The sequence below is a fragment of the Pinus tabuliformis genome, chromosome 5_1 (assembly GCF_031772625.1).
Source record: "Pinus tabuliformis cultivar Carrire ecotype Pingquan chromosome 5_1, CPIR1, whole genome shotgun sequence".
Classification (NCBI taxonomy): domain Eukaryota; kingdom Viridiplantae; phylum Streptophyta; class Pinopsida; order Pinales; family Pinaceae; genus Pinus; species Pinus tabuliformis.
This window is the reverse complement of record NC_142305.1, coordinates 40,191,019-40,204,500: the sequence shown is the minus strand read 5'-3', so window position 1 is coordinate 40,204,500 and position 13,482 is coordinate 40,191,019.

The following is a 13,482-nucleotide window of genomic DNA, read 5'->3' as shown; positions in this document are numbered from 1 at the left end:
TCATTGGTGACCAGGAGCTGGAGTTGGAAACTTCAAACATCTATTTCATCACAGGACTATCTTGGAGAGGGGAACCAGTCAACCTATATGGGTCACGACCGATTGGGGCAAGCATATCCATGCTACTTGCGGAAAATTACCCAGAAGTGCTCAAATCCAAGAGTGGCAAGATTGAGATTGCCATTGTGTGAGATTTGACATTGAGAGTGCTATTGTTGACTATCAACAGAGTGGCTGGGTCCCAAGAAGAGCACGAGACTAAAAAGTCGAAATTTCTATATGCTATCGACTGTACAGCACCAACGATCTTCAATTGGGTGGAAGCCATGAATATCAACATGAAACGCCAGCTGTCAAAAGATAAGGCAGGGAATCTGAAGCAATTTTTCTTCGGATCTATACTAGTGACCTTCTTCTTGGAGCGAGTTCCATTGTTCGAGTAGCAGCTGACTAAGGTAGATCCATCGATGCCATTAGACCCACGAATGGTCCGTTGGAGTCGTTTGATGCCTAGGATCACTGGGGGCCAACATATGTCCTATACGCCTGCCTTCTTTTCATGGCTATGAAGATAGTTGATCGTAGTGGAGGATTGGTTGTACAACAGTACCGACTTCTGTGGAGATCCAGATATGCCGCTTTCAGATGGAGAAGATTTCGACGATGAAGGTAAAAAATCAATTTTTATTTTTTTTTATTTTTCAAGTGTTTTTGATATATATGTGTTTATAACATTTTGTTTTATCAATGTAGATGTTGGACCAAAGTGTCCTACCGGGATCTCGTCAATAACCAAGCATGTTGCTTGCCAGTTTGATGCCGCTCCTTATTAGGAGGGAAGCAAAAATGAGGAGGATATCGTGAGGAACCTTGATGGGTTAAATCGTGGTATCCCAAAGTATGCCTGGGTGGGAGACATCCCACGCCAGCACCAGAGGCATACGGTGGGGGTATCGGATCGGATCCGCCGATTGCTGACTCGTGCTGCACGAGAAATTTAATGTTACCATGAGCACCATGTTGATTAGCTCCTAGGTCTAGCATTTACATTTTTGAGGCCTGTTTTCCATGGATATATGAGGCCTACGAGCCACTGATGTTATTTGAACGCACATATTATTTTTTTGGGTTTTAATGTATCAAACATTATCACCATATATATGTGTGCGTGTGTGTGTGTGTTTGTTGTATTTTCTTGCTTACTATGGTACAAATGATTTGTTTTGGCTTTCACATGTTTCGTAAATGTCTATCCAACACATAATTAGCTAATGCATCTGTCAATGTATTCATCTGTCTAGGAATATGATGATATGTAATGTAATCAAAATTTCATTCTAGTAGACGAATACGTAGATACATTCTCAATATATGAGGGTTTCTAATGGAATATTTCTCGTTGAGTTGAAGGACAACAAGTTGTGAATCCAAGTTGACAACCAATTCCCGAATGTCAAGAGCAATGGCCTCTGACAACAATTCAATAATTGTGTTGTATTCAGCAATGTTATTAGTTGTCGACCTAAAAAGATACCTTGAAGATCAATCAACTCACCATGAGGGTCATAAATGGCCCATGCTATGGAGGATAAATTATGGGTACTACGGCAAGCACCATCAACGAAACCAATGTGAGGAGTCACAAACATCTGCAAATCAGGAAACACATAGTAAACAGGAAAGCTATTTGAAAACTACCACACCAAACCACATTGCACAAAAATGACTGACACACTAATGTACACAAGTAACCATGCAAGATGACCTAAGCATAGTACTTTTTGAGATAAAGCCCATTTCGAGGCTTGTCCAAAGGATTGCCTTCATAATCAATTAGCTCATAGGCCCCTTTTTGCAACACTCGTTTAACAATGTAGGGCCCATGCCACATGGGTTCAAACTTGCCTGCCCCCAGCTTATCATTAGCTTGATCATATAGTAAAACCAAATCACCCTCAGAGAACACGTGAGGGGAGACCAACCGATCGAAATGGGACTTGACTCGCTTCTTTTGTGCTTTGATGACCAAAGCAGTGAGATGACGAGTCTCATCTAGTTGTTCTAAATATAAGATGCGCTCTTCTTGAGGTGAGGTTTCATGGAGAGGTTCGACAACTAGCTTGAGTGAAGGAATTTCACACTCATTCAGTAATGTTGCTTCTAGACCATAGACAAGTTGGAATGGTGTGAAACCAGTTGCATCCTTGGTCGAGGTTCGGCAAGCCCACAGAGCTGAAAAGAGCATGAGAAGCCAATTGGACTTATGCATTCCAATAGTACGCTAAAGCATTGTAACCAAAACTTTGTTTACAGCTTCAACTTGACCATTTGCCTAATGGTAATACGAGGTTGAGCCATCATGGCACAAACCCAACGTAGAGGTTAGCTCAACCCATTTGGTGAAATAATCCATAGCAACGATAATATAATCATGCCCCTCAGCCGAACGAGGGTTAAATGTCATATAGTTAATGCCCCATTTGGAAAAAGGACCAATAGTAATGATGGGGTGTAGGTAAGTGGGTGGTGCGCACATCTTGTGCTGGTAAATTTGGCATTCATGGCACTTGCGAACAGCGAGGATGCAATCCTTAAAGATGGACGACCAGAAATAACTAGCGCGGATGATTTTTTGAGAAGTAGCATAGCCAGACATATGACTTCCACATGCCCCAGAATGGTAGTCATTGAGAACTCTCTCAGCCTCCTCGAGAGTGAGACATAGGTGAAGAACTGAATCGACACCGACATGGTATAAAGTATCACCAATAATACGGGAGGGTTGGGAGTGATGCTAAATCCATCGGTGATCATCCTTAGTCAATGCTGACTGGAACGTGCATGTCTGGAGATACACGATGATATCACCATACCATGGGTGAAGGGTGCTTATTAGGAAAAGCGTCTCATCCAGAAGCTATTCATCTGCACTAACAGGGAGAGACGTAGAAGGAAGGGAGCAAATCAGCTCGGTGAAAACTAATGATTTATTAGATTTGGCAGTGGTAGACACCAAATCAAATTATTGAAGGATGAAAATCCATTTAAAATAATTCCCCGCCAGCAGCTGACGAGTCAGGATGTGGGTCACGGGATTGTATTCAGAAATCACAGTAGTAGTGCGTAAGAGAATGTAGTACCGAAAGTGTTGAACAACTTGTATGATAGCCAAAGCCAACTTCTCGACATGAGAATAATGCATTTCAATGTCGAGGAGATTGTGACTAAGGTAATAGATAACATGTTCATTGCCTTCATCATCATCTTCTACCAATACCATAGCAATGGTGCTAGAGGTTGCAGCTAGATAAAGGAAGTAATCGCGATGATAATCTGAGGGATACAACAAAGAAGCATTTATGAGGATAGCCTTAAGGTCATCGAAAGAATTTTGGGAAACCTCATCCCAAACAAAGGGCGTTCCTTGGTTGAGCAATCAGGTAAATATTGAAGCTAGCCTAGCATAATTGGGTACGAAACGACAGAGAAAATTTGCTTTTCCATGCAGGATTTGCAGTTGGTGCAACGAATATGGAGGGGGTAAATTAACAATGACCTCAACTTCAAGCAGATCAAGGTGAATACCTTCCTTAGAAATAATAAAGCCAAGGAATTGTCTGGATTCGATGCATAAAACACATTTATGAGGGTTTAACGGAATGTTGTAGTGTCGATAGCGAAGATAAATCTATCGAAGATGGTTAGGGTGATCTTGGCGCTTACGAGAATGAGCAGGAAGTTCATCCAAGTGAGGTTGAATGATGTTTCAAATGTCGTGAAACGCATAGGACATCACCCTCTGAAATGTAGCCGCAGCATTTTTTAGGCCAAAACGGAGATTGTTGTATGCGAAAGTACCTCATGGACAGATAAAAGCTATCTTTTCTTGATCAGTTGGCACAATGTTAATCTAGTTGTAACCAGAAAAATCATCCATAAAGGAAAAAATTTCACTCCCAGCACATTCATCAATGATCTGATCAATGAAGGGAGTGGGATAGTTATCCTTAGGACAAGCACGATTGAGATCATGGTAATCAACACAAATGCGGATCATGCCTTGTTTCTTTGTCACTGGTACAATATTAGACACCCAATCTGTAAGAGGGATCGGATAAATGAATCCAGCTTTGAGAAGTTTTTCAACTTCACCCTTAATAGTTGTTGCTTTCCTAGGGTGCATTGGGCGGAGCCGTTGGAGAATGGGCTTTGCGTGAGGATAAGTTGGTATTTTGTGCATGACAATGCTAGGATCAATGCCAGGAATTTCCTCATGACACAAACACATCACGAAATTATTGAAAAATATGAGTATAGATCTTGATCTCATCTGGAGAACAAGTTACCCCGATATGGACATTTTCAATGATACCAGGCTTGATAGAAATATCAATTGGCATCGTTTGGGTAATGTTACCCAAATTTCCTTTCGACCATACTTCATGAGTCATGATCAGCGCCTAAAGTCGTAAGGAAGGAATCTGAGAAGAGAACTCCTTGAGACAAGTAGACATGACCGTCAGGCTAGGCAGGAACGAGGAACGATGATGAGTATCGTTCCAAGGTGGTTCCTCTAGAGACATTACTTCCATGATATCTCGTCAGCATTAAAAATCTCAGCTAAGGGATCAGGAGATTCCAAAGAACCAAGCCACAGGGATTGAGAATACATGAGGGAAGTCCTTGAAACAAGAAAATCAAAGGATATGAAACTTGAGGCCGAAACAATTTCCATGTAATTGACTTCAGCAGGACTAAGTGGAATAACCTCGCTCGATTAATCAACAAGATTTGGTGAAGGTATGACCCAAGGATTAGATTTGGCTGAGATCATGTTGATAGAGGCAACATGAGGAGGTGGGAGCAGAAAAATTCCCATCAAGGAAGAATCTTTAAAAAGTCCTGCCCCCACACCCTTGTAAGGAGCACCGGTGTGCTTGACATATGGAACATTGCCATCCGAGGAGGAAGAGGCAAATAAAGATAGTTGGTCGACTATGACGATCCTCCCTTGATGGGGAAAACAAATCACAAAGAATAGGGAGGAGGCTATAGAATGTATGGCATGGGTCCAGTTTCGTCCAAGTAGAAGATTATAATTGAGATTAGCATCAACAATCTTGTCACACGGAATTTGTCAAGGGTGCGGACACGACTGACCTTCCTAGAAGTCTAAGACATTCTAATGACAAACAAGACAAAATGGAGTGATCTTTCTCTAAATACACCTTTTACAACATGAAAACTACAAGTGTTTAGGCTTACCTTATTCCAAAACGCTGTTGTTGAAGTCCGTTCTTGACGATCCGGATGAGCTCCTCCTTCAAGTCAATTCCTGCAACCACAAACAATCAAACAATTACCAAGCACTTGCATTTCATATAATAAAACATATATTCAACATGCAGACCAAGGAACACATGAAATAACTCATTAACACAAGCTATTGAGAAAAATAAACCAGTTTGTATTAATAACGAAACAAAGAAACTCTTACAACCTGGCCTTGGTGTTGTGCAAGTTCCTCCCAGGGTCCACCAAGGGTTTTCCTCTACTTTGACAAAGCTCACCCACTTCCAAGTAGAATCAAGCAAAGACAATCTCTCCTCACAAGGTTCTAAATGGGAGTCCTAAATCCTGCAGCATTTACCCAAAGAAAATGTATAGCTCCAACCTCTCCTCCCTCTGGCTCAATGTCTTTATTTATAGTGCTGTAAAGAGGTTATTCAGGTCCACCATCAATGGGATAATCCCCCTCTTTGGGTGGGATAGCTCCCTTATTGATGGGATAAGTTCCCCCTTAATAGAGATACATGAACCAACTGGAGGCGCATCCATTTCATCAAACCGACCTCTAGAATGTTCTAGAAGTAACCACAAGTAACTTTTTCAAGATAAAACTCGCGCATTTTGCCTTTTACAGAGGGACGCACCTGTCCCTTAACATACAGAGCGTCCATGGACGCAGATTTTGTGAACATGGTCAGCGTCCCCGCAGGTAAGGCTAGAGAGAACCTGCGACCCCAGAGATAAACATAGTTTTTACAAGACTTTCTCTCTTCTTTGAGTTTGAGATGGATAACAGAGGCATGAGACTTGCCTAAGAGGGTAGCATGACTGTTGATTTGAGCCATACTAACTGTAAGTAATCAAGGTGACATTTTTTAGTGTAACAGATTGCCCCCTAAAGTGCGAAGCCTGGAATAGAGTAGGGTTTTGTAATTCTAGGAAGGGTGAAGCGCTTTATCATTTCAAGGATTGTCTTGTGGATGGCCTGGTTGGAACCTGCAATTTTCAACACAAAATACATGTATAAGATTATATCATCACTAAGGTAGGCATTCCCATACTCAGATTCAAAACTTTAACTAATGGACTAACTACTCTGATACAGGAATGATCTTGCAGTACATCATTTTTATAGACTTTTGTAGACACAGTATGGACGCAGCCATCTGTTTATGATTAGTCTACATAGATAATGAATACAAAACTCCTCGCAGCCTGGATGGTAGAAACTAGATCCAGGGTCTTCACTTCTACTTCCCGAATTGGTACGATTCTAGCCATGTGATTTAAATGATTTGATGTCGAACATGTTAGAAACCACTTGATTACCAGTCGATGATGTAAACTGTTAACAAGCGTGAGAGAGACCACCAGTAATGTCAATGGTTCTCAAAGTACCAAGCACAACCCGTGAAATGTGAATAGATGTTTTGATGTCGAACACTTCACGGAATCCTTTGATCGAAAGTCAATGATGTAAACTGACGTCAAAGGCGAGAAACCTGCCATTGATGCATGCAGACTTCAAGGTACTGTCGATTCCTAAGTCATATTTCTAGATAATGTGTCGATGTCGATAGAAAGCGACCCGTTGCAGGCAAGCCCGCAACACGAAATCATTGTTCAAGTTGAAGAAATGTTGCTGTAAAGACTGACTCAGGGATGGTCAAATGGATGACAAGTATTTTGCAGATGAAAGTTTTGCTTGCAGACCTCTTGAACACATAACGACACGACAGATGGCTTGGTGACGAATAACTCAAAGTTAATCCCCGGAACCCGGTTAAATACTTTCAAAGTGGTTTGATCAACTGTGAGGTAAAAGATTTCCCAACCCAGGTGAATGAAAAGTGTCGTGTTCAAGAGTGGTAATAAAGTTTCTTTTGAGACAAAAGGTAACAAACAGGTTCATTCTTCTCTCTTTTCCCCCACCATTTCTGGCAAGTACCTCTTTATTTTTAACAAGCTTGAGGAGGATAACATATGCTTGATTATAAGCTCATCCTTCGGACGAGTCCAACCTAGTTTAAATTCGAACCCTAGGAAGGAGTGGTTCGTTCCTGTTTGTAATTGAACAGGTCCTCTACTGTAAAAGTTTAACGAGCCCAGTATAGGAGAAACTCGGCGTTTTTCAATTTTAGAGAGTCTGAAAAAACTAAAGGAGACTCCACGTTGAACTTTTTCGTACATTTGTGTCCCTCAAGCCCGAAAAAGTATAAAATAATACCTGGGGGAACCGCTTGATCTTGCGACCAAGGAGTACTTTCATAATAGTGTCGTTGACCTGAAAAGTAAAAAGCGATCAAGGACACGTCGTTTTATTTCCTTATCGAGTTTGAAACGACAAAAACCCGGCAATCTTTTCCTGATTTTATGGTCAGAAAAGAGCTAAAAGGGGACCGTCTTTTAATTCCGTTTTAACGAGTGTAAAAGAAACGCTCGGCGATCTTTTCATGTTTTAGGAGTCAGAAAAGGGCTTAAAAGATGACTCTGAGGTTTCACTTTTTCGTAAGTTTTAACGAGTTCGAAAAAGGGATAAAAATGTACTCATGGTTTTCACTTTTTCGTAAGTTTTAATGAGTTCGAAAAAGGGATAAAAATGTACTCATATGGCCGACTTTCAATTTAATTTACGAGCAGGAAAAGATGGAAAGAACTCGACATTTTTCATTTGTTTTACGAGAATGAAAGATAGCAAAATAATCTCGGTATTTTCATGAGTTTAACGAGTCTTGAAAATAACTGAAATTGACTCGAGATAGGTTTCATTTTTACAAAAGCTTGAAACAAAGAAAAACTATGCTTCAGAGTAGTTTCATTTTTTCACAAGCTCGAAACAGAGAGAAAACTGTGCTTGATGCCCCCTAAGCATGATTGCTAGAGCGCATGCCCCCCAGCTTCATTTCATTCAACCAGTTGGATGAAATGAAGGTTCATGAACGAGATCATTTGAAAGACTCGACCTAAAACTGTAAGAAAATTATGCAAAAACTGAAATAACTAACCTAAACGTACAACCTAACATCTATGAGGTCTAGTCAAACTCTCGACTCAATTAGAGGAGGATTTGTTTCATTTTTTAACGAGCTTGACACAGGAAAAGAACTATGCTCGGATTCAGTTTCATGTTTATGCAAGCTTGAAACGAAAAACTATGCTTGTTGCAAGTTCACATGCCCCCGGCATAATGATGCAAATCAAGGTACATGCCCCCCAAGCTTCATTGCATTCAATGAGGTGGATGGAATGAAGCTTTACTTTCAAAATCTTGGAAAGACTCGTGGGAGTTGTTTCATTTTTTAATGAGCTTGACACAAGACAAGGAACTATGCTCATAACTACTTTCTACAATCTACCTAACAAAAACTTAACTCTAAAAACCTTGATTCATTTTTTAACGAGCTTGACACAAGACAAGGAACTATGCTCTAAAATCCTTGATTCATTTTTTAATGAGCTTGACACAAGACAAGGAACTATGCTCATGACTACTCTCTACAATCTACCTACTTAACCTACCGTTGTTTCATTTTTTAACGAGCTTGACACAAGACAAGGAACTATGCTCAAAAAGTTCGCATGCCCCCAGCATAATGATGCAAAGCGAGGTACATGCCCCCCAGGCTTCATTGCATTCAACCGGCTGGATGAAATGAAGGTTTACTTTCAATATTTAACTTGAAAAGGGAGTTGTTTCATTTTTAAGGAGGTTGACACAAGAAAAGAACTATCCTCATACCTGATTCATTTTTTAACGAGGTTGACTCAGTAACAGGAACTATCCTCAAAACCCTTGTTTCATTTTTTAAATGAGGTTGACACAGTAAAAGGAACTTTCCTCACAGCATCCAGTTTCATTTTTTAACGAGGTTGAGACGGGAACAAACTATCCTCACTCACACTGATTCATTTTTTAACGAGGTTGACACAGTAAAAGGAACTTTCCTCACACTCCTTGTTTCATTTTTTAACGAGGTTGATACAAGAAAAAACTATCCTCATACACACTGTTTCGTTTTTTAAACGAGGTTGACACAGTAAAAGGAACTCTCCTCACTACATCCAGTTTCATTTTTTACCGAGGTTGAGACTAGAAGAAACTATCCTCGCATACACTGATCATGGCTTCCAACTGGAAGAAAGACATGTCAATGGACACACCTTGATCATAGCTTCCAAGAGATCTTCATCAGAAGGAAGAACAGCTCTTTGGAAGGAACACATGTCAAGGGACTCAAAAGGGATAAGAACATCGTGTTCAAGTAATCCCATAGAGTTTTCCATGTCAATTACCGGATCTAAATCAACAGTGAGAGGCTCACTTACATTGGTAACTGAAAACATGGGATCAGTTGCCACATAATTAACCCGTGGCAGGGTAGATACCACTTTAGAATCAGGAACATTTAGGGGAGTCATATTATTGGTAGTTGAAAAAAGACTAGGGAACGAAAGCTGGTCTACAGTCACAATACTGCCATTGTGAGGGAAAGACATCACGCGAAAGAGTGTCGATACGACAGCTTTCATTGCATAAACATAGTCTCGCCCAAGGAGTAAATTGAAATCCAAGGGACCTCGAACTACCATAAGATCAATACAGACAGTTTTACCTTCCAAAGTAATAGAAAACTTAGGAAGGATCCCTAAAGGTTCACTAATGGTTCTGTTAAAAGCTTTCAGATTCTGCGTAATAGGCGCAAGCTGAGGGGAACCCAAAACTTTCCAAACAGCTGAGGATAAAATACTAACAGAAGCACCTTCATCTACCTGAGTACGATGTATGTCCCTACCACCAGCCTTGACAATTATTTGGAAAGGGATGGAGGAAGGAAGGCGAGGTTCTGTCAATCTATTCCAATCAAAGGAAAAGACCTCAGTACTTGGAGGGGGTTCCGTAGAAACAGGTGAAATGCCCCCCGGCATAGAAGAATCTGATGTAACAAGAAGAACATCAGCGGTATGAAATTTACTCTCGAAAGGGAGAGTGTGATCGACCGAATGTGAAATTGAATCGACCACTTGATCAACTAATGGATCATCAACCTGAGTGACATGAGTTTCACTCTCCAATGGAAGAGTGTGATTGACTGTTCTTGAATTTAGATCAATCACTCCGTCAGTTGACGGCAGGTTGGGAGAAAGTTTACGGTAACCAGTTGGAAATTCTTGCTGTGGAACAGTAAGTTTTTCCAACAATGTTGAGGCTTCATCCATGTGAGGGCAAATGTGAGTTTGATGACTCCCTTTGCATAACTTACAAGGAAACCTAACTTTACCCTTTTTCCCAGGAACCTGACTATCACTGGTTGATGGATCAATGGAAAGTTGATGAGATTTTTCTGACCATACTTCCAAGACCTTTGGAATACCAGGACAATTGACAAGGAAGTGGTCACCCTTACAAAGCCTGCAAGGGTATTTGGGTTTACGGTGCATGTCGGAATTTTCCTCAACACAACTAACACTTACAGCCATGGTTGGTTGGTTAACTTCTTTCTTATCTTGCTTCTTCTTCTTCTTCTTCTTCTTCCCTTTCTTCTTCTTCTTAGCTTCCTGGTTACTAGCATCAAGGCTTTTACCAGGCGAAGAGGAAGAAATGGAGGAAGAAAAATTAGGCGAAGAAGGTAAAGGGTCAACAGAAGGTTGGTGATGTTGAGATGGTGAACTCTGTTGAGGTGAAGCATCCGGTTGAGATGGAACAATTGGAGTATTTTGGGCCAACGAAGTTGAAAATAACCATATCGGTAAACCTATTGTAAATCCAGGTAAGGACAAAGTAGCCATATAAGGAGGACCAACATTTCCAAAGTAAGGAAAAGTACTAGGATTCTCATTAGGAGGGGTTCCTAGGTTGATAAATTCCGGAACATTTGCCATTATATTCAACTTCAGTGAATTTTATTAACAATTTAAAACTAAAATTAACAATTCACAATTCACACTTAACAACTAAAATTCACAATTCACACCTATGGTCTCTAAAAGTAAAAACAAACAAATTAACACGCGCTATCAAATCTAGGAGTCAAACCACACACAAACAGTAAGTTCTCCGGACTGAAAACACTAGTTGGTGATGAAGCCCAACCTCGCCGAATTCAGTACAGAAGTGGTGGGTGGAACAGTTACCCCGGCAACCTGCTTAATGAATAGACTGGACCAAGCTCCTCCACTTTAACCGTCTCGAGTGAAGTGAACCCCCCAGAAAATCCAAGTGAGTATAACCGACGTCTGCTCCAGGTACAGTGGGACCTTCCCTCCACCGTCACCTCGGTAGAATCCTAAAGATTATGGTCACTAAGGTTACCAACAGCAACAAGTACACCTGGGGGAACAGTCTAAACTCCGACAGCACGCAAGGGCAGAGTAGCAAGCTCAATCCCCTTACCGGCTCCTTGACAATAATCCAAGGTGTACCGATAAGTGACCCCTGGCTCCTCGACAATGGTTAATCCGAGGTTTACCGTTTGTAATACGTACTGTCTGGCGTCGTTCCCAACGAGGGGGGAATGATCCCCTCACTGGTTCGGACACGAGCTCGTGCTTCTCCTTTAAGAGGAGCTTTCCCAGAGTGCAATTGAAACAATTGGATTTATTCTACTCAAGATAAACTATCTGTTTGGTTTTACTGTCTTGGAGAGTTAAGTACTCACCTACTCCAAGACACTAGCCTAAGCTATGTTGGTGCTTCAGAGCCCTAGAAATGTAAAAATTACTAGATGAATTTTAATTAAGCGCTGTGTTATTAAGGCTATTATTACTCAAATGGGTAAATGGATACGAAACCAATGGTGTTATGACCCGACTCAACTGAATGCAATCGAATATGATAATGTAATCTTTTCAATTCGATGAATCCTAACTAAAGTAAGGAGAGAGTTTCCATTCACTTCCAACAATGCAAAAAATTGATCATTAAGAGAAAATTTAACAAATTCTCTAATGCACTAATTTCATCAAGAAAAACTAATGCAAATCAATTCCAAACCAATTTTTATTTTTATTTTTGTGTAAATTCAAATCAAAGAAAGCTGATCTAAATCTACGATTGATTTTTCAGAATGTAAACTATGCAATTGTAATCTATGCACAATTCACATGAAAAGTATGCAAATGTAATCTATGCACATTTTTCATTCATATTCTGAAACTGAGAACTCTAATTATGCAAATGTGATCTATGCAAGAGAATTCTCAAACACAAGATGATTCTAATGTAATCTAAGAACCAATCAAGTGCAGGTCGAGAAAATTGGGTGAGAGTTCCAAAGATCAAAACATAAAAACACTCAAAGGCGATTAACACTCATACACAATTTAGCCCCCCCCCCCGGCGAATGAGGGGGAAATTTTTTTGCAAAAACAAAAGTAAAAAGATGCAAAATTGTGAAAAGACTGAGAGAAACCTCCAAGTAATGACCAAAGGAAATCAAATTAAGAATTTCTCAAAAAAGAGACTCAAAACACCCAATTGATGAAAGCTAAAAGCGGGAATGCTAATGAAACAAGTTCAGGTGAAAATTTTTGACAGGGTACTAAAGGATCTGGGCAGAAAACACTAAGAAAAACCAAAATCTAAAAGCAATTAAAGCAAAAATGGAGTTTTCCTAAATTTTTACAGGAAGACGCAGACAACCCGTTAGAACAGGCGCGGGCCCGCTCTGTGCAAACGGCAACAGCGCGTCCAAAGACGCACTGTGCAGTACTCAGAGGGTGCGTCCTTCTGGAAAAGTTAAGAAAAACCAAATCTAACTAAATCTAAAGCTAAGCCACCCAAATACTAATTCTCACAGTCAAAAACCAGAAAATAAAAATGATTTTCTCAGAGCAAAGTTCACACAAAGGAAAAGACTTTCACATTAATGGATTCCCCAGTGGAGTCGCCAATTTGTCACACGGAATTTGTCAAGGGTGCGGACACGACTGACCTTCCTAGAAGTCTAAGACATTCTAATGACAAACAAGACAAAATGGAGTGATCTTTCTCTAAATACACCTTTTACAACATGAAAACTACAAGTGTTTAGGCTTACCTTATTCCAAAACGCTGTTGTTGAAGTCCGTTCTTGACGATCCGGATGAGCTCCTCCTTCAAGTCAATTCCTGCAACCACAAACAATCAAACAATTACCAAGCACTTGCATTTCATATAATAAAACATATATTCAACATGCAGACCAAGGAACACAT